The sequence below is a fragment of the Eriocheir sinensis genome, unplaced genomic scaffold (assembly GCF_024679095.1).
Source record: "Eriocheir sinensis breed Jianghai 21 unplaced genomic scaffold, ASM2467909v1 Scaffold399, whole genome shotgun sequence".
In the NCBI taxonomy this organism is placed as follows: Eukaryota; Metazoa; Arthropoda; class Malacostraca; order Decapoda; family Varunidae; genus Eriocheir; species Eriocheir sinensis.
The window spans coordinates 187842-209764 of NW_026111719.1; positions in this window are offsets into that span (position 1 = coordinate 187842).

Consider the following 21923-nt stretch of genomic DNA (forward strand, 5'->3'; position numbering starts at 1 on the left):
GTCACACAAATATATTTCCCTTATATTGATTATTGGCAATGAAGGGAGGCGTACAAAATATTTACAGTTACAAATATTTAGCTGCTGCAACAATACGATTTCTCGGGTAGTTTTTTTCTTCTGAATTTTCACAGATGACGCGTTCAGCGGCGTGAGGCTTTGTTAACTACTGGATCGTCCCGCCTTGCCCTCCAGGAGCCTTGGTGATGGATTTGTCTCTTGTTAGCATTGAACTACAAATATTCACACACACACACACACACACACACACACACACACACACACACACACACACACACACACACACACACACACACCTGCTGATACCTACTCTCTCTCTCTCTCTCTCTCTCTCTCTCTCTCTCTCTCTTTATGTCAAAAGCTATTTGCAACCCACTGACAAAACACTGGAAACAGTAACGTTGAACATTTGTGCGTGCGAGTAAACATTGCAAAAGTCAATTTAAATAATATATCTGTCACCTACAGACCTCCGGGCAATCACTGATGACGACCTTGAAATGTACAGCGTCTTAAGGCAGTCACTTAATAACAGCGACTCACTGATATTAGGAGACTTTAACCTCCCCATATCGACTGGGCGACACTGTCAGGTACAGAAGGCGAGTCACATAGAATGATCGAATTTCTAGAAGAAAATTATCTAAGCCAAATGGTTTCTGAGCCAACTCGACAAAATAATATACACGACCTTGTTATAACGACCCAAGATAACCTTGTCAGTAGTGTCACGGTAGGAGAACACCTCGGTTCTTGCGATCATAAATTAGTGCGCGTCGACATTAAAGCTCAATCATCAGTGACTGAAAATAAAGTAAAGGTGCCCAATTTCAAAAGAGCTAACTTCGTAGAAATCCGACAAAAACTAACAGAAATACAACTATCAGATGACGGCAACGTAGAGGAAGCCTGGCTAAGCCTTAAAAATCACTTACTCACTCAGCAGAACACATTCGTCCCCTTGTGCGAGAAGCGAATTAACATTAATAAAAGCCCACCGTGGTTTAATAGCGAAATTAAACAATCAGTCAATGAGATAAAATTGTGTTACAGGTTAAAGAAAGAACAAAGCACGCCCGAGAACATTAGACTTTATAATGATGCCAGGCGACGAGTAAAAAGACTAGTAGGTCAGGCAAAGCGTAGATATGAAGAAAATATTGCAGCCAACTGTAAAATAACCTGAAATCTTTCTTCAGTTACATAAGCAACAGAAAGGCGATCAAAAGTGGTATTGGACCTTTAACAAACAGCGACGGTGCACTAGTGACTGACAGCCAACACATTGCAAACCTATTAAACAATTACTTTTTCTCTTTGTTTAATACTAACAGTCTTCCTCTCGCTACCACCAACACCAGTACTATTGTAAATCTCGAGCATGCATTGCCTAATTTTGAAATAACAACCGATGAAGTCCTTAAAGCTCTCCATTCACTTAAAACAAATAAAAGTCCTGGACCTGACAAAGTATATCCAACTCTGCTGAAAGAAACGAAGAGCGAAATACTCTCCTCCCTCACAACCGTATTCAATATGTCCTTGCGACAAGGCATCGTCCTTCAGATTGGAAAAAGGCTAACGTGACACCGATTTTCAAGAAAGGAGACAAAAAAGTACCAGGTAATTACAGGCCCATTAGTCTAACTTCGGTTGTAGGTAAGCTACTTGAGGGCATAATTAGAGACAAAATTGTGAGTTACCTTGAAAGCCACTCATTGATTGGGGACTCACAACATGGCTTCCGAAACAAAAGATCCTGCCTATCAAACCTATTAACCTTTTATAACGACCTCTTCACTGTTTATGACGTAAGCAAATCACTGGACGTAGTCTATCTTGATTTCCAGAAAGCGTTTGATAAAGTCCCGCATCATAAATTACTTTACAAATTAAAGCAAATAGGTATTGACGGTCAAGTAAACCAATGGATCGCGAATTGGTTGAGCAACAGACAACAAAGAGTAGTGATTGACGGATTTAACTCAGAGTGGGCGCCTGTCACCAGTGGCGTCCCTCAGGGCTCGGTCCTTGGCCCAGTTCTCGTCATTATTTACATCAACGACGTGGATGTTGGACTCAATAACCGCATTAGTAAATTTGCAGACGACACAAAGATTGGTAATTCGGTTCTCACTGACGAAGACAGGCAAAGCCTCCAAGAGGATTTGCACAAAATTTCAGCTTGGTCGGATAGATGGGAGATGCCCTTTAACGTAGACAAGTGCCAGGTCCTTCAAGTTGGAACGAGGAATAAGAAGTTCGAATACGAAATGCGCGGCGTTAAACTCAAAAGCGTTCAATGCGTCAAGGACTTGGGGGTCAAAATCGCGTCAAACCTCAAATTCTCACAGCAATGCATCGATGCAGCAAATAAAGCGAACAGAATGTTGGGCTTCATTAAAAGAAACTTTGTATTCAAGAATAAAGATGTAATACTCCCGCTCTACAACAGTTTAGTCAGACCCCACTTGGAATATGCGGTACAGTTTTGGTCCCCCCACCATGCAAAGGATATTGCTAAATTAGAAGGTGTTCAGCGTCGGGCAACGAAAATGATCCCTTCCTTGCGCAACAAATCCTACGAAGAAAGGCTTTCTACCCTTAACATGTTCTCTTGAGAAACGTCGCCTCCGAGGAAAACTGATCGAATGTTTTAAAATACTTAATGGTTTCACGAATGTAGACAGATCAACATTGTTTATGATCGATGACACTTTGCGCACGAGGAACAATGGCGTAAAACTCAGATGTAGACAAGTAAATTCAGACTGCACAAAATTTTTCTTCACCAACGTTGTAGTGCGAGAATGGAATAAGCTTCCACCGTCAGTGGTCCAGTGTAACACGATTGACTCCTTCAAAATAAGCTCGACCGTCACTTCCTTCAACTTAATATCAACTAGAGTAGAAATGCAACGTTTTGGAGTCTTCTGATTAATGTAAAATCACTTAGGTTTAAGGACAGACCACCAAGTCTGGACCATGGGGTCTGTGTGGTCTGATTTTCTATGTAAATCTATGTAAATCTTCAACTCTGCCCTGTCCAGCCTGGTGCTCTCCAAAACCCTTTCCTTCGTTAACTTAATTGCCTCGTATCTCTCGAATTTTTGTTTTCTCCTACGACCACTCTAGTTGTATCCTGCCAAGGCTTATCCATATACAGTTATTCTTATCAAACTATCTCAACCCACAAACGTGTCCACTGAATTGTTGCATACTAATCCTCCGACGTCTCAGATCCACTTTCACAATCCCCAGACAATAAGGTAGACCATGTATCCTTTTTTTCATGAACATAGGAGATGGCTCAAGGGCAACAAAAAGAGTGTAGCAAAGAAGCCCGCTACTCACCGCTCCCACAACAGACAAAGGTATAGAGTGGCCAAAAGAGAGGTCAGTTTCGGGTGGAGAGGTGTCTTGATAAACTCTTCGTGAAAGAGGTTCATAGGCAGGGGGATATGCAGATGAAGAAAGACTGTTCCAGAGTTTACCAGTGTAAGGGATGAAAGAGTGAAGATTCTGGTTAACTCTTGCGTGCAGAAGGAATTTGGACAGTATAGGGATGAGCTAGAGTAGAAAGTCGAGTGAAGCGGGGCCGCGGGAGGGGGGGAGGAATGCAGTTAGCAAGTTCAGAAGAGCAGTCAGCATGAAAATATTGATAGAAGATATAAATAGAGGCAACATGGCGGCGGAATTTAAGAGGTAGAAGACTATCGGTAAGAGGAAGGGAGATGATGAGACGAAGAGCCGTTAACTCAACTCTGTCCAAGAGAGCTGTGTGAGTGGAGCCCCCATACACTTGAGATGCATACTCCATGCGAGGGCGGACAAGCCCCTGTATATGGACAGTAAGAATTAAGGACAGACCGAGGATTTTTGGTGTAGGAGAAGGTGACAGCTGAGTGTTGTCGAAGAATAGGGGATAGGTGTTTGGAAGATTGTGTCGAGTTGATAGGTGAAGAAATTTTGAGGCGTTGAAGAACACCAGGTTCTTCTTGCCCCAATCAGAAATGATAGTAAGGTCTGAGGTTAAGGGTTCAGCAGCCTCCAACCTGGAATCATATAGTTCCTGTTGGGTTGGTCTTCTATCAAAAGAAATTGAGTAATGCAGAGTAGAGTCATCGGCGTAAGAATGGATAGGATAGTTCGTTTAGGAAAGGTCATCAATGAACAACAGAAAGAGAGTGGGAGATAGGACAGAGACTTGAGGGACACCACTGTTGACAGGTTTAGGGGAAGACCAGTGACCGCCTACTACAGCAATGATAGATCACTCAGAGAAAAAAATTGAGATAGAAACCGTAGGAGGGTAGTTTGAGAAGCAAAGATTTGTGCTTTTAATATAATAAACAAATATATATGCGAGGGAGACGTCTGGTGTGTAGCTCAAGGTCAATGGATGTCTCTTAGTCTTGTTATGCGATGTTGCCTATCCCCATTAATTAGTTTTCTAAATTAAAAGGAAATGACAAACACGATAATTATACATATTGCGATCTATGGGTGAATGGAGAAGAAAGAGGAAGAGAAAGCCAAGGAAGAGGAAGGGAGTTAAGACATAAGAGGTGGCGGCTGTCAGGTTGGTAAAAATTTAAACACACCGTGTTTAAAAAAAAAAAAATGTTAGTTGAACAAACGACCAGTTGAATATGCCGATGGGAAGAAAAAGAACGAAACAGGAAAAAAGGAAAATAAATATATATAAAAGAGAAGGAAGAAATTAAATTGTGGAACGCGAAGAGGAAAAAACGGGGAACTGACAGATAAAAGCTCAGTATGGAGGAAGCTGAGGAGAGAGAGGAGAGAGAGAGAGGAAGAAAGCAGAGAACAAGCACGGTGATGGAGAGAGGCGGAGAGCGAGAAAAAAGAGGTGAAAGCGAACAGCGAGAGGAAGAGAAAGGAGAAGCTAAGCCCAAGCAGTGACAGGAAGAAAGAAGAGAGGGCAACTAGTGAAGAGAGAGGAGTAGACACGTGAGGGCAGAAAAGTACAGCTGTGAGCAGAAGGAAGACGAAAGAGGAAGGGCGCCGTGGCATTAAGACGGAGAAAAGAAAAGACATGCGATTGCGGTTGAAGCTTGATGGAAATTGATTTTATTGCATCGTTACAAGGTAACGCAAATGTCACGGTACTTTCAGGAGGTCATGGCTGCGGGGGATCTTGTGGGGGAGGGAGCGAAGGATAAGAGAGGGGGAGCTTGTGGAGGGAGGGGAGAGTTAAGGGTGGGGAGCTTGTGAAGGGGGCGTGAGAGAAGGGCATCACCATGGATTCATATAGCATACAAAACGAACTATAATGGAAAAGACCAGATAGATCGAGCTACTTAAAGAAAATGGGAGACAAAAAGCATTCATATGGAAGGGCAGACTTGTGGTATATCGAGCATTACTTCAACAGGCAAGGCATAATACGGGGGCCAAGATATGCAAACAAACAAACGCGACGCAGTGAGAAATCGGGCTCAAACACGATACAAACACATGGAATAGGTCGATGTTGATCCATGTATTCTTCGTCTTCATCCTTTCCTTCTCTTCCTCTTTTTTCCTCTTGATCTGCCTATTCTCTTCTTCCTCTTAAATTTCCTCTTTCTCGTCTTTCTTCTTCGTCCTCTTTCTCTTCATTTTCCTGCTCTTCTTCCTCTTATTCTTCCTTTTCTCTTCTTCTTAAACTCATTCATTCATTTCTTCTTTCTTCCTTGTCTTTCTCTTCCTCTTCCCTCTCCTCCGCCCACTCCTCTCACTCTTCCTTTTCTCTTCTTCTTAAATTCCTTCCTTCCATTCTTCTCTTCCTCTTCCCTCTCCTCCCTCTACTCACTCCTCTCACTCTTCCTTTTCTCTTCTTCTTAAATTCCTTCCTTCCATTCTTCTCTTCCTCTTCCCTCTCCTCCCTCTACTCACTCCTCACTCTTCCTTTTCTCTTCTTCTTAAATTCCTTCCTTCCATTCTTCTTTCTTCCTCGTCTTTCTCTTCCTCTCTCTTCCCTCAACTCACTCCTCTACATATTCACCTGCACTGGGCGGGGAGAAAGCCTAAGCATGCACGAGAACTATTTTGCATATTAACGAGTCATTAACACTCGCACGCAAACCCCTGAACACACCAAGCCGTGCCTTCTACTCGGGGGAACTTATGGAATGTACGGGTAAGACGTTTTGGGTGTTTCAAGCTCATCAACGTCCTCGCGAGTGGCAGTAAATACTTTTAAGTGGTGCTGGGAAGTATATTTCGGTACGTCATTTTTCAGCTATCCATTAACAAGCGCACGCGAGCTCGTACGTATTCCGCCTGGGTGTGAGGTGAAGCATACTATATTCGTTCCCCTAAAATATCCCCCACTTTACCAGCGCTATATATTGAGAATGAGCGAAAACTAGGAAGGAGAGACACTGCTTACATAAGTGACGTAAGCATCAGCCGGTTATCCTATTACTTCGTGGTTTGGGGCAAGGTTCTCTGTCTGGGGTAACTGTTTTCCTGCTTTAATCACTCTGTCTCCCTCGCTGTGTTGTATCGACTTGAAAATGCTCTGCAGAGTTTTTAGTGCATCTGTATACGCGAAAATCAATACTTTTTACTGCCCATCAGCCCGAGCTAGTTTGCTTGTGTGTGAGTTATCTTTCTTGAGTAGCTGTTTCTCTACTTGGATTCTCTCTCTTGGCTAACTGTATTTGTGCTTAAGTCGCCTTGCACATCAGGGGAACAAACGACATGTAGAGTAAGGCAAACAAAGAAGGGGCGGCTGAGTCATCGTCGGAGTAATTAAATCTTCATATTTCATCCTCAAGACAGACAAACACAAGGGGGCTGGCAGACATTAGGTGAAGTACTCGTGCTTAGGGTTACTGTGCTGGTCAAGGGAGCAGTAATCAGAGGAGGGCTGGGGAAGGGGAGGGAGGGAGGGCTGCAGACAGGCATGCTGGGGAGAACTGGAGATGGAGGTGCGGGGGAGTTGATTGGGGGGGTGGGAGGGAGCGCGAGGGAGAAGCATTAGGTTGGACATGCGGGGAGGAGTCTGAGGTAAGTATGCAGGGGGTGTTGGAGGGTACTAAGCATAAAAAGAAGAGTGTCGGGGGGTAGGAATGCAGGGGAACGTTGGAAGGGGGAAAACAGATGAGAGTGGAGAGAGTGGGCCTGCAGGGAGAGTTAACTTGGGTATAGGGACGCGTGGAAGACTTGTGATAAATGCGTGGGGGCAAGCTGAGGGGTGGGCAAGTGGAGGAGAACTGCGGGGGTGAGTTTGGGGAGGGTATATAAAGGGTATGAGGGGGGGAAGAGGGGCGAACTGGAGGTGAGTGGAAATCCTGGGGAAAATTAGGCAGTGAGCATGCGGGGAAGAGTTAGGGGAGTCGGGGGGGAGAGAACTGGGGGGGGGTATCGGAGGGGGGGGGTGATGGAGGGAGTTGGGTTGGTCTGTGGAGTGGTTCAGGCAGGTGTGTTGGACTGGGGGGGACATGACCCAGGTGCGCGGAGGTGTTGCCAAGGTGGGGGTGGGGGGGGTCTATGCTGCGCGGTTGGTCACTATCAACCTTCAGCTTGTCAGCCATCGCCGCTGCCTCCTCCGCACGTCCACCATTTTCAAATTATATACAGGCGCGTTAATCTGATTCGTTTTCACTAGACAGGACCTCTTATTAATTTGCCTGCTAATTTTCTACGAGAGCGCCGATCATTACGAATCTGTATCTTCGCAATTCCTTAATGATACAGGCTACCAGACCGCAATTTGTTCTCTGCTCGTACCCTGTAAAAGAACCTTGACTTGAGAATGTCTAACTAAAAACCTACGATGATAATTATACTGTACGCCTTTCTACATCAGCTCCCAACACGCTTCTATCACTTTCTGACTCCACCTGCTTTGTACCTTCTCCTCCTCTTCCTCTTCCTCCTCCATCTCTTCATCTGCCAAAAAATAGTTGCATGTACTTCTGTGTCCTGCTCCCTCTTTCTGCCGCCTCGTCTTCCTCCTGCTCCTTCTCCTTCTCTTCACCGTACGCCTTTCTACATCAGCTCCCAACACGCTTCTATCACTTTCTGACTCCACCTGCTTTGTACCGTCTCCTCCTCTTCCTGTTCCTCCTCCATCTCTTCATCTGCCAAATAATAGTTGCATGCACTTCTTCCTGCCGCCTCCTCTTCCTCCTGCTCCTTCTCCATCTCTTAACCAGCACAAGATGCACGCCCTCAGCCTTCTTCACTTCCCAGGACTGCACGCCTTTCTACTTAGCTCCTACAGGCCTCTATATATCAATTTCCACCTTCTGCTCTTTCTCCATTCTCTTTATCTCACCCTCTGACAGATCCTTAACCTTTCCATGCCTCCTCTTTCACCCGCCTCCTCTCTGCCTTTTGACACATTATCGCTCTGTATCACACCCTTTTCCCTCTCGTGTTTCACCTCCTGCCCCGCCTCCTCTTTCTCCTTTATTCCCTAACTGCATGTCCCTCCCGGCCTTCCCTACCGTCCTTCGCACCTGTTATCGACCCTCATCGCACCCTTCACCTCTCACTCTCTCCCCGTATCTTCCGAGGCTTCTCCTAATCTCAGCTAACAACCGGGCGCACCTGTATCTCTCTAATTATCTCGTTCGCGTCTGCCGTACCGTCTCGCATCCCTTCCTCTTCTCCCTCAACCACCACCGTCACCTCCATCTCCACTTCCTCCTCTTCCTCTTCCTCTTACTCTCACTTTTTCTTTTTTTCTCTTCCTCACTTTCTTTTTCTTTCTCTTTCTCCTCTCTGTTTTTCTTTCATTCTCTTTGTTTTCTTTTTCTTTCTGTTTCTTTTCTACCTCCTTCTCCTCCTCCTCCTCCTTCTATCGTCTTATTTTTCCCATTATCATCATTCCCTTACGCTTCTAATACCCTTCTGCTTGTCTGCACCCCTCTTATCTTCTCCCCCTGTCTCTTTCCTCTTTTCCTATTAACCTTCACCTTTTCTTCCTCTACCAACACCTTTCTCCTTGTCAAAATCCCTCCATTTTTCTCCTCCTGTCTCTCTCATTTCTTCCTTTTGCACTTCACCCTTCTTTCCTCTACTAACGCCCTTCTCACTCCGTTCCTTGCTCCCGCCCCTTTGACCTGCAACCTCCTTTTCGAGCTCATAAAATCAAGAAAAGGTATGAAGTGGATGTGACTAAAAGGAACTGTGCACGAGAACGAGACGCTTCGATAATTGCCTCTTGCATAACCTTCACTCCTTTTAAAATAGATTTCAGTTCCTCGACTGTTCTATTAAGGCTCGAATTCATGAGTCAAAGTATATTATTACAAGAGTAGCATTTATCTGGCAGTGAAAGTATATAAGATAAGAACATAAGAACATAAGAACGCAGGAGTCTACAAGAGGCCGGTAGGCCTGTACGAGGCAGCTCCTTTGACCCTAAGCTCCCGTGTATCTAACCCCACCTAATATCGCTGTCCATGAATTTATCTAGTCTATTTTTGAATGTGACAATTGTATTGGCACTCACCACATGACTGCTAAGCCTATTCCACTCAACCACCACCCTGTTAGTAAACCAATTTTTGCATATGTCCCTGTTGAATCTGAATTTATCCAGTTTAAACCCGTTACTTCGTGTCCTACCCGGTTCTCTTACCAACAAAACCTTATGAATGTCTCCCTTATTAAAGCCCTTCATCCATTTATAAACCTCGATCATGTCTCCACGCACCCTTCGCCTTTCTAGAGAATGCAAGTTTAACTGTTTGAGTCTTTCCTCGTATGGCAAGTTTCTCAACCCCTGAATCATCTTAGTCATCCTCCTCTGCACCGATTCTAACATTTTGATATCCATTCTATAGTAAGGTGACCAGAACTGAACCGCATAGTCAAGATGAGGTCTAACTAATGCTAAATATAGTTTGAGGAAGATTTCGGGGCTTCTGTTGCTTACGCTCCTTGAAATAAATCCCAGTACCCTATTAGCTCGATTTCTAGCTTGAATGCATTGTGCCCTTGGACGGAGATCAGAGCTCACTAAGACCCTAAATCTCTCGCACCCAAACCTGCTTATGAGAGTGTCATTTAAGCGATAGTTATGTGAGGGGTTGTTCCTACCTACACTCAGAATACTGCACTTCCCTACATTGAACTCCATCTGCCATTTATCCGCCCAGTCATATAATCTGTTGAGTTCACCTTGGAGAATACTAGCGTCCTGATCCGACTCAATTACTCTACCGATCTTGGTATCATCTGCAAATTTACTAACATCACTACTAATTCCTGTGTCTAAGTCATTGATATAAATAATAAACAAAAGTGGACCTAATACCGAACCTTGTGGGACCCCACTCGTAACACATCCCCAGTTAGATCTTTTACCATTGATTTGCACTCTTTGCTTCCTATTGCTAAGCCACGCCTTGACCCAGTTCAAAACTTTACCCTCTACTCCGTGAGCCTGTAATTTAAGCAACATTCGTTGGTGAAGAACTTTGTCAAACGCTCTACTAAAATCAAGATAGATTACATCATAATTTTCATCTCTGTCAACCGCCTCAAATACTTTATTGTAGAAGGACAAGAGATTGGTGAGGCATGACCTACCTTTTGTGAACTCATGCTGCGAGTCGTGAAATAAGCTATGTTTCTCTAAATGCTCCCGAATGTTCCTGGCTATTATGGACTCCAGCATCTTGCCTATAACCGATGTTAAGCTAATTGGGCGATAGTTTGAAGCAACTGACCTGTCCCCCTTTTTAAAAATCGGCGTCACATTAGCTACTTTCTATAGGCTCGGCACATAACCAGTATTTACCGACATCTTAAAGATGTCGGTTAGTGGGTCACTGAGTACATCATCTAATTCCTTTAATACCCTCGGAAATATCCCGTCAGGACCTGGCGACTTGTTCTTCTTAAGCTTATCTATCTCATCCTGAACTACTTGCCTGGTAATGATTATATCCCTCAATTTATCGCCATCCCCGCCCTCGTACACCTGAACTCTTTCCGGTATAGTCGTTCGATCCTCCTGTGTGAATACTGAAAGAAAGTAGTCGTTCAACAATGTGCTCATATTTTCGTAATTTTCTACTAGCTCCCCTGTGTTTGTTTTCAGCGGCCCAATTTTCTCCCGTGTTTTTGTTCTATACATCTGAAAGAAGCCCTTAGGATTACTTTTCGCCTCATTTGCTACTTTGATCTCATAGTTCCTTTTTGCTATCCTGGTGTTTTTCTTAACTAATCTAGATAGTTCGACGTACCGGCCCCTGAGATGTGTTTCACCATTCTTTATTTTCTGATAAATTCCCTTCTTTAACCCAATCTCGTGTTTTAGTCCACGAGTCATCCACTTAGGATCATTGTTTTCTTTTCTAAGTGTTCGCTGTGGTATATGCTGTCCTTGCCCCTCTACTATTACTCTAACTAAATTATTGTGAGACATTTCTACCTGGTTCTCCTGGCTCTCCAATCCGCAGCTCTGGCCCTCATGAATCCCTAGATTATCCCAGTTTACCCCTTCAAGATGTCTTCGAAGCCCCTCGTAATTTGCTCTTCTGAAATCTGGCACTAACACTGGGTTTGGTTCGCGGGTTACCGCCCAGTCTAAGCTAAAACGAACCGTTCTGTGGTCACTATTTCCTAACTCTCCGCCCACCTCCAACTCACGTAGCAAGTTCCCATTATTGGTTAGGACTAAGTCTAATATGTAGGCAGGTAGGCTCAGTAACTACCTGCTTATCTTATTTCTTTTCCTAATTACTAGCAATTATCGGTGATTGCAGAACTCATCGGATTATTATAGTTTTGTATATATGCAAATAACTCATTTGCAAGTGTATGAGTGTTGATCTTTTTTTTTTTTTTTTTTTTTTTGCATATTTACCGAGTTTTAATGTGTTCAACTTAACCTGATCACAAAGATAACCCCATCAGTCAATTTCTCAAGTCAACTTTACCCAGAAAAAATTGTTCATTTGTCTCTGCATGATGACTAGCTCAAAAGTTATGCGATTATTGATTATCGTCGGAAATCCAAGATGGCCGCTAAAGAACCCCTTGGGACAAGTTTCATGACGGGAACATAAAAATCTGTTTACTAGACACCTCGAGGATTACAAACATGTAAGTGAGAAAAATATGTCACCATGGTGCATGGGGACCCATCTCCCGACTCGACTCTCTTGACAGAGTATGAAGCCAACAGTTGTAGCAAAATGTTTAATTAAGAATACGCCGTTTAAGGGAGGCTGCTGTTTAGTTTACTACTGGAAGGGACGAAAGAGTGGAGATTCTGGTTAACCATTTCATTTGGACACGAGGAAGATGGGACGTGGAGTCGCTAGGGCAGGATAACGGGGCTTGACTAGGCTATATGGGTCTACCTCCATGATATGGGTCCCAGCGCGTGGCGGCCATGTTCCGCGCGCACCCAGTCCCTCCTCCCCTCCCTCCCCAATCCTTGCTCTAAGGGATACGCAGCTGTTACCGGCGCCCTTCACGCGGAGATGAGGTGACGAGAGGATTGAGTAAATGATTTAGTGACGTGAGGCAGCGGCGGCGTGGGGCACAGCGGGCGGGAGGCAGAGAAGAGGGTTTGTTGGAATGGGCGGCGGCGCCCGCGTGAGTGCAACCCGTGTGATGTGATTGGTCAGCTCGCGGCCAACCCCGACATTGTGTTCTCCCCTCAGCGTCATTGTTCCTGCCACCCTGCATGCACGGACGAGCCGCCAGCAGTCGTAAGTGACTGTTACCATGCCCACAGTACGGTGACGAGGGGAAGGAGAGGCCAGGGCCGCGGAATGAGAGGCAAGGAGCGGGGCGCGGGGCGAGAGAGAAGGACGGGTGTCGCCAGGCGGCGGGCACGTCACCAGAGGCCACTTTGTGCTTTATCTGTCGCCCTATACTGTGCCGGTACTGGCGCCTCTCACACCGAGACGAGGTAATGTGAGCTTCAGGCCAATGGAGGCACCCCGCCGGGCAGCAGCAGGGGACGGGCAGGGCAGCGAAGGGCCGGGGCGGTGTGGCGGCGGTGGCGGAGGGCGGGGCGGCAGCGGCAGCCCGTGACGTGATGGCCGTTACGCTGTGACTCATTCACACGTGTTACACTAGCGTAGGCGGCTTTCCTGTGTCTGCGGGCTGTTGGCACTCCTCCTAGTGGACGTTGTGTTTAAAAAAAAAAATCAGTATGAAGATGACGTAGCAGCGGTAAGCATGTGAGAGCTCCGGCCGTGGCGGGGCAGTGTTTGGGGCGGCCATTTTACAGTGTGAGGCGAGGCAGCGCGATGGAGCCCCGCAGGGTGTGCACTGTGCAGTGCTCGCCGCGCCCCGCCGTCGCTCCGGTGATGGTCAGCTGACACGGGCATCTCGGAGTGTCCGGGGGCGTCCAGTGACTTGTATATGTTGATAGCGTGACACAGCAGCAGCCTTTGAACTCTACTTGACACCTCGTGAGGCAACACACACACACACACACACACACACACACACACACACACACTGTCCCCGCCTCCGCCACACTCTTCAAAACGGGCGGAACAATAATAATAACAATAATAACAGTCATAACAGCCTTCAAAAAAAATCCCAAACTCGGCGGCGACCCACCCAGGCTTGGTCACTTTTCGGCCTCCGTTGACTACCCCGCGCCCCGCCTCGCCGCTCTTTCCTGGCTAATATTTGAGCAGTTTCTGGATACCACATCAACAATGCTTTCGACGGCGGCGGGGGCAAAATGTGTAATTGTGTACACAGTTTCGAGCGGACTACCTTTCCCTCGCCCGTGAATGGCCGCGTCGATAAAGTGAAGGAAAAATCGCCTTGACGGGGAAACAAGAGAATGATAGTAACTGTTGACTTCGGTGGTGCTGGTGGTGGTGGTGATGGTGGTAGAGATAGTGGTTGTTTTTAGTAGTTGAAGTGATGGTAGTGAAAATAGGAAATGGTGGTGGTGGTGGTGACGGTGGTGGTGGTGGTGGTGGTGCTAATAGATTCATCACCACGCTAACACCAATCAGTCAGGAGCGTGTTTCGTTGACTCAAGGAATCATATTTAGTATAACACGGTGCAAATGACTGATTATTTTCTTCTGCTCAAATCTTCTCAGGCGGTGCTTTTGTTTTAGGTCGAAGTAAATCATTTTACATTTGCGTCGCTTTTGGCTCATAAGTGTTTTTCACATTCACGGTGCAGAGGCCTTCTCAAACTATCACTAGGCTCACATAAGTAGTAACAAATGTACGGAAGTGGGGGTTGCCTCAGCGGGGGGGACTGGAAGTGGGGGTTGGGGGGGTGAGCGGGGGGGTGCCGGCCTCTGCAGGGGACTGGAAGTGGGGTTGGGGGGTCAGCAGGGGTTACAGGAGGGGTAATTTGGGGGTTACGGAAGAGGGGTATCTAGACCCCCTCCCCCCACCCATCTCTTTACCTTTTCACCCCCCTCACCCCCTTCTCACCCCCTCACCCCTCTCGGCCTAGCGTACGGAAGCGAGAAGGTGACGGAGTAGGTGTGCCCAGCAGGGAGGGAGGGGGGGGGGGGTGACGGGAGAAGGGATACTTGAAGGGTTAAGATAAGATCTTTCTTTGACCCTCGAATGACCACGAGATTATAATCACGGAAAAGGTTAAGGACATTAGGTTAATGACCAGGCTGAAATATGAATTTACTCTCTAATGCAAGTCCGAAAATAAAATTAAAAATCGCCATTGAACGTAAGACTCGATAAATTATTTAAGTGTTTGCTGGATGTATTGTATCATTATCTTCTTATTTCTCATTTCTCAACTTGTTTCTTCTTATTTCTTTCCTCAACTTATATATATATTTTTTTACTCCGGTTATTTGGTGCCATCTAACCCTAAACACTGCAGCACCAAGTCTTTTTTTTTCTGATTTTGCATTAATTAATGTCTTATATCTCATTTCTTTTCTCAACTTGCATTTCTTTATATTTTCTGCCTGCTCTTCGATGTCATATGACCTTAGGCGTTGCCGCATCGAATTTACCTTTTTCCGTGAAAAAGGGATCATGTGTGTGTGTGTGTGTGTGTGTGTGTGTGTGTGTGTGTGTGTGTGTTCCATTCCCCTCCGATTCTTGAGAAATCTGCGGCTAGCTCGAAATTTTGTGGGCCATCTTTTTTAGCCGATTATATGCTCCGAAGCGGAATTTAGTGAGGATTCTTATGGTATCTTCAAATTCCTCATACGTCTATTAGTTCCCGAGTTACACCGAGAAAACTGAATTTTTTTTTCTCTCGTCAGAGTAGCATAACAAATAAAAATCACTCATTAATTAATGTCTTATATTTCATTTCTTAACTTATTTCTTCTTATTTCTTTTCTCAACTTGCATTTCTTTATATTTTCTGCCTGCTCTTCGGTGTCATATGACCTTAGACGTTGCCGCATCGAGTTTACTTTTTTCCGTGAAAAAGTGATCGTGTGTGTGTGTGTGTGTGTGTGTGTGTGTGTGTGTGTGTGTGTGTGTGTTCCATTCCCCTCTGATTCTTGAGAAATCTGCTGCTTGCTCAAAATTTTGTGGGCCAACTTTTTTAGCCGAATATATGTTCCGAAGCGGAATTTAGTGAGGATTCTTATGGTATCTTCAAATTCCTCATGCGTCTATTAGTTCCCGAGTTACACCGAGAAAACTGAATGTTATTCTCTCGTCAGAGTATCCTAACAAATAAAAATCACTCAGAGCTCCTCATCTACGTTCCTTAGAAAGATTGCCATATGTTACTATTAAGAAACTTATCCCAACAACTGCAAATTTGACGCACTTTCATCGAAAACTTAATTTTTTATTTACTTTTATGGCGCGTTTCGCGTCATCGTCCGCCAGAACCTTTTACCCTTGATGACATGAAATGCGTCATCGTGCGCGAGAGGGTTAAATAAGTCAGATTTATCTCAAATTCACTGTCTGGGCAGACAAATATTCGGAAAAGAGAAGGCAAACCAATTTGTAGATATATATAAATATGCCGTATATTCACGTCCTTATGGATATCTTCTTGTTGATTAGGGTATAAATACTCCTGAATCCCTACAGTTTCGCTCAAACATTGTTGGAGAGCCTCCCAGATGAACGCGTATTCCAATGGTGAACTCCAGGAAAAAGGAACTCTTACACGTTCTATACTCCCAACATAACGAACCCTATGGTTTAAGCTCTCAGCTACTTCTGATCTTACTCTCTTAAGCCTTTGCAGTTACTTTCTTAAACCATCGAAGCCCGCCTTCCTGAAGTCAGGTATTAAGTGTTGTTTCTGCTGACTCTATCCTCCCATTTAATATTAAATTTAATTTCCTTATGATCACTGTTACCTAATGAACCCCCAACCTCAATGTTGCTTATTATGTCCTCTTTATTAGTTAACAACAAATCCAAAATATTTTCTTCCCTCGTTCGCACTGTTTTGTATATAGAACGAACTTACATTAGCTGAACTCACACTGTTTTGATTATAGAACGAACTTACATTAGCTGAACTCACACTGTTTTGAATATAGAACGAACTTACACGAACTTACATTAGCTGAACCCACACTCCTGGAAGAAGCTAAAATTTTCTAAAGGCTACAATAAAATCAATATGACCGATGAAGATACGGCACGTCACAATGAACAAACTCACTGTCTTCTCTGTAAATACGGGTTTTAAAAGGTAAAGGAGTAAAACATCATGACCATGAAAAATCAGGAAACAATTACATTGAAGCTTATTGTAATAGATGCAACCTTCAAATGAAAAAAATCACAAATTGCAGCGCACTCTCATTGCGGATTACGACATGACGTTAATCCCGCGTGAATTAACGCTACCTGGCTTTGAAAATCAAACTAAGACCAAAACATTCAGTTCAGAAATACCATGAAGTCATCATAAATGACTTGAGATTTATTGACACGTATGTCTTTATGTCTGGTTCACTCGCGGCTTTAGCGAACCAATTCATCAGCACTGGGAACGAGCCCATGTGCACACAACAGATGTTGAAAGATGTGCCAGCACCTGCGTTGCCATTATTGATCAAGGGAAAGCAGGTTTTTTGTTATGACTATATGGACTCGATGGAACGACTTTCTGAGACACGTCTTCCATCCCGCGAAGATTTTTTTCAATTCGCTTCAAGAAGCAGAACTTTCCGAAAGTGATTATAAACATGCTCAGAATGTTTGGAAAGTAGCTGGATGTCAGAGCCTGATGGACTATTTGTTGCTTTATGTAAAAGTGGATGTTGGCCTTCTATGTGATGTCTTCCTAGAGTGGAGAGGTATTTTGAAAACCCAGTGGAGGTTGGATATTGTAAATTATGTTAGCCTGCCAGGATTTGCCTATGACTCTTTTTGTTAAAACACAGCAGGAATTAGAGATGCTTAGTAGCCCACACATATATCATTGCATTCAAACAAATGTGCGTGGCTACACAAGTGTTGTGCGTCGTTTTGTACGCACCAATAACATCTACACGAACCCTCAGTTTAATCCAAAACATGATAGAAACACTTTCCTTTCATATCTTGACTTCAACAGTCTTTATCCCACTGTAATGCAAGAGAAGTTACCATGTGGAGATATGAGAAAACTAGATGAGACAGAAATGCACTGGTTTTTGAGCGGGAGGGGGGCTAGGTCAATCAAGCAACCGATGGCGATTTTGGATACCTCATTCTGTGCAATACTGAGGCTGTCTCACGTGAAGTCATTGAGAAAACGGATGACCTCCCACTGACCATCAGAAGACACAATATCATCAATAGAGATATATCGTCAGCCGCACACGAATGGTATGAAGAAGAAAACCGTCCAGTACCGTGTAAGAACATAAAACAGATTGGAACACATGTTGCTCAGGAGAAAATGCTGTTTGCTCTGTCCCTCCTTAAACTGCTATTCAACTAGGCCGGGTTGTTAAAAAGTGCATGCTATTTATATGTTTCAGCAAAAGCACTTTCTTGCGGACTTCATTCAGGATAACATAGAAGCCCGCAAAAGTGCTACTTGCCCTATCAAGAAAACTGCAATCAAGTGTATTTCAAACAGCATTTTTGGTCGATACCTGATGAACGCGGCCAAATATAGTGAAGACATAGATATTGTCACCAACCGCGAAAAGTTTTTGAAGCTGGCCCGAAGTCCTTACTTTAAACGCGTTGTACCCCTCAATGATGGTCATGTAGTTGTAGTTCGCCATAAGAAATATTCACAGGCGAATCATCCAAACTACATTGGCTACTACGTCCTAGAGCTGTCCAAGCTGCGACTATATGATTTCTTTTACAGTATCATGAAGGCTCATTACGGGGATCGGGCGAAACTAGTGTATTGTGACACTGATTCCTTAATAACAGAAACTGAAACTCCTGATCTATTAACAGAGTACTCGCAGGAACCCTTTAAAAGCTATATAGACACAAATAACTTTAGCTCCTCACATTCATTGTACAACACAGACAACAAAGGCAAGCTCGGATTTCTCAAGTCTGAAGTGAGGGAAAGAACCATCTCAGAATTTGTAGGTGTAAGAACAAAGTGCTACTCCATCCCCATGGCAGACAGTGACCGGTTGAGTTCAGCTAAGAGCGTTCCAAAGCTCATAAAGAAAAAAAAATTGCTCATCAGCGATACAAAGACGTCCTATTCCAGAAGCAAACATTTACCTTTGGCTATCAGGGATTCACAGTGCGTAATGGACGAATGAGTACAGTAAAATATCCCAAGAGAGGGATATCTGTAGTTCAGGACAAAAGACACTGCTTTAGCACCTTGGAGTTACGACCTTACGGTCATCCCGATAATTCTACAGGGGTAGAGGAGGAGGAGGAAGAGAAGGAAGCTGTAATCATAATTTGACCAAATTCCAATAAACATTGAGTTTGTTTGACTTGTTTATTTGTCCTTTATCAAAAAATGAATGAAAAAAACAATAATTGTCTTAAAATTTATTCGATTTGTGGAAACATGTAGACAAAACGCGTCTATGTTTCGATCTGGCTCATATAAAAAAATAAAAAAAAGACTCGCGAAATGTGCGCGGCGGCGGCAGCAGCGGGCCCTGCGGCGACATCATGCGACGACAGGATGCGACAGGACATATAAACAAGTCAAACAAACTCAATGTTTATTGGAATTTGGTCAAATTATGATTACAGCTTCCTTCTCTTCCTCCTCCTCCTCTACCCCCGTAGATTTATCGGGATGACCGTAAGGTCGTAACTCCAAGGTGCTAAAGCAGTGTCTTTTGTCCTGAACTACAGATATCCCTCTCTTGGGATATTTTACTGTACTCATTCGTCCATTACGCACTGTGAATCCCTGATAGCCAAAGGTAAATGTTTGCTTCTGGAATAGGACGTCTTTGTATCGCTGATGAGCAATTTTTTTTTCTTTATGAGCTTTGGAACGCTCTTAGCTGAACTCAACCGGTCACTGTCTGCCATGGGGATGGAGTAGCACTTTGTTCTTACACCTACAAATTCTGAGATGGTTCTTTCCCTCACTTCAGACTTGAGAAATCCGAGCTTGCCTTTGTTGTCTGTGTTGTACAAGGAATGTGAGGAGCTAAAGTTACTTGTGTCTATATAGCTTTTAAAGGGTTCCTGCGAGTACTCTGTTAATAGATCAGTAGTTTCAGTTTCTGTTATTAAGGAATCAGTGTCACAATACACTAGTTTCGCCCGATCCCCGTAATGAGCCTTCATGATACTGTAAAAGAAATCATATAGTCGCAGCTTGGACAGCTCTAGGACGTAGTAGCCAATGTAGTTTGGATGATTCGCCTGTGAATATTTCTTATGGCGAACTACAACTACATGACCATCATTGAGGGTACAACGCGTTTAAAGTAAGGACTTCGGGCCAGCTTCAAAAACTTTTCGCGGTTGGTGACAATATCTATGTCTTCACTATATTTGGCCGCGTTCATCAGGTATCGACCAAAATGCTGTTTGAAATACACTTGATTGCAGTTTTCTTGATAGGCAAGCAGCACTTTTGCGGGCTTCTATGTTATCCTGAATGAAGTCCGCAAGAAAGTGCTTTTGCTGAAACATATAAATAGCATGAACTTATTAACAACCCGGCCTAGTTGAATAGCAGTTTAAGGAGGGACATAGCAAACAGCATTTTCTCCTGAGCAACATGTGTTCCAATCTGTTTTATGTTCTTACACGGTACTGACGGTTTTCTTCTTCATACCATTCGTGTGCGGCTGACGATATATCTCTATTGATGATATTGTGTCTTCTGATGGTCAGTGGGAGGTCATCCGTTTTCTCAATGACTTCACGTGAGACAGCCTCAGTATTGCACAGAATGAGGTATCCAAAATCGCCATCGGTTGCTTGATTGACCTAGCTCCCCTCCCGCTCAAAAACCAGTGCATTTCTGTCTCATATAGTTTTATCATATCTCCAAATGGTAACTTCTATTGCATTACAGTGGGATAAAGACTGTTGAAGTCAAGATATGAAAGGAAAGTGTTTCTATCATGTTTTGGATTAAACTGTGGGTTCGTGTAGATGTTATTGGTGCGTACAAACGACGCACAACACTTGTGTAGCCCCACGCACATTTGTTTGAATGCAATGATATATGTGGGCTACTAAGCATCTCTAATTCCTGCTGTGTTTTTAACAAAAAGAGTCATAGGCAAATCCTGGCAGGCTAACATAATTTACAATATCCAACCTCCACTGGGTTTTCAAAATACCTCTCCACTCTAGGAAGACATCACATAGAAGGCCAACATCCACTTTTACATAAAGCAACAAATAGTCCATCAGGCTCTGACATCCAGCTACTTTCCAAACATTCTGAGCATGTTTATAATCACTTTCGGAAAGTTCTGCTTCTTGAAGCGAATTGAAAAAAATCTTCGCGGGATGGAAGACGTGTCTCAGAAAGTCGTTCCATCGAGTCCATATAGTCATAACAAAAAACCTGCTTTCCCTTGATCAATAATGGTAACGCAGGTGCTGGCACATCTTTCAACATCTGTTGTGTGCACATGGGCTCGTTCCCAGTGCTGATGAATTGGTTCGCTAAAGCCGCGAGTGAACCAGACATAAAGACATACGTGTCAATAAATCTCAAGTCATTTATGATGACTTCATGGTATTTCTGAACTGAATGTTTTGGTCTTAGTTTGATTTTCAAAGCCAGGTAGCGTTAATTCACGCGGGATTAACGTCATGTCGTAATCCGCAATGAGAGTGCGCTGCAATTTGTTTTTTTTTTCATTTGAAGGTTGCATCTATTACAATAAGCTTCAATGTAATTCTTTCCTGATTTTTCATGGTCATGATGTTTTACTCCTTTACCTTTTAAAACCCGTATTTACAGAGAAGACAGTGAGTTTGTTCATTGTGACGTGCCGTATCTTCATCGGTCATATTGATTTTATTGTAGCCTTTAGAAAATTTTAGCTTCTTCCAGGAGTGTGGGTTCAGCTAATGTAAGTTCGTGTAAGTTCGTTCTATATTCAAAACAGTGTGAGTTCAGCTAATGTAAGTTCGTTCTATAATCAAAACAGTGTGAGTTCAGCTAATGTAAGTTCGTTCTATATACAAAACAGTGCGAACGAGGGAAGAAAATATTTTGGATTTGTTGTTAACTAATAAAGAGGACATAATAAGCAACATTGAGGTTGGGGGTTCATTAGGTAACAGTGATCATAAGGAAATTAAATTTAATATTAAATGGGAGGATAGAGTCAGCAGAAACAACACTTAATACCTGACTTCAGGAAGGCGGGCTTCGATGGTTTAAGAAAGTAACTGCAAAGGCTTAAGAGAGTAAGATCAGAAGTAGCTGAGAGCTTAAACCATAGGGTTCGTTATGTTGGGAGTATAGAACGTAAGAGTTCCTTTTTCCTGGAGTTCACCATTGAATACGCGTTCATCTGGGAGGCTCTCCAACAATGTTTGAGCGAAACTGTAGGATT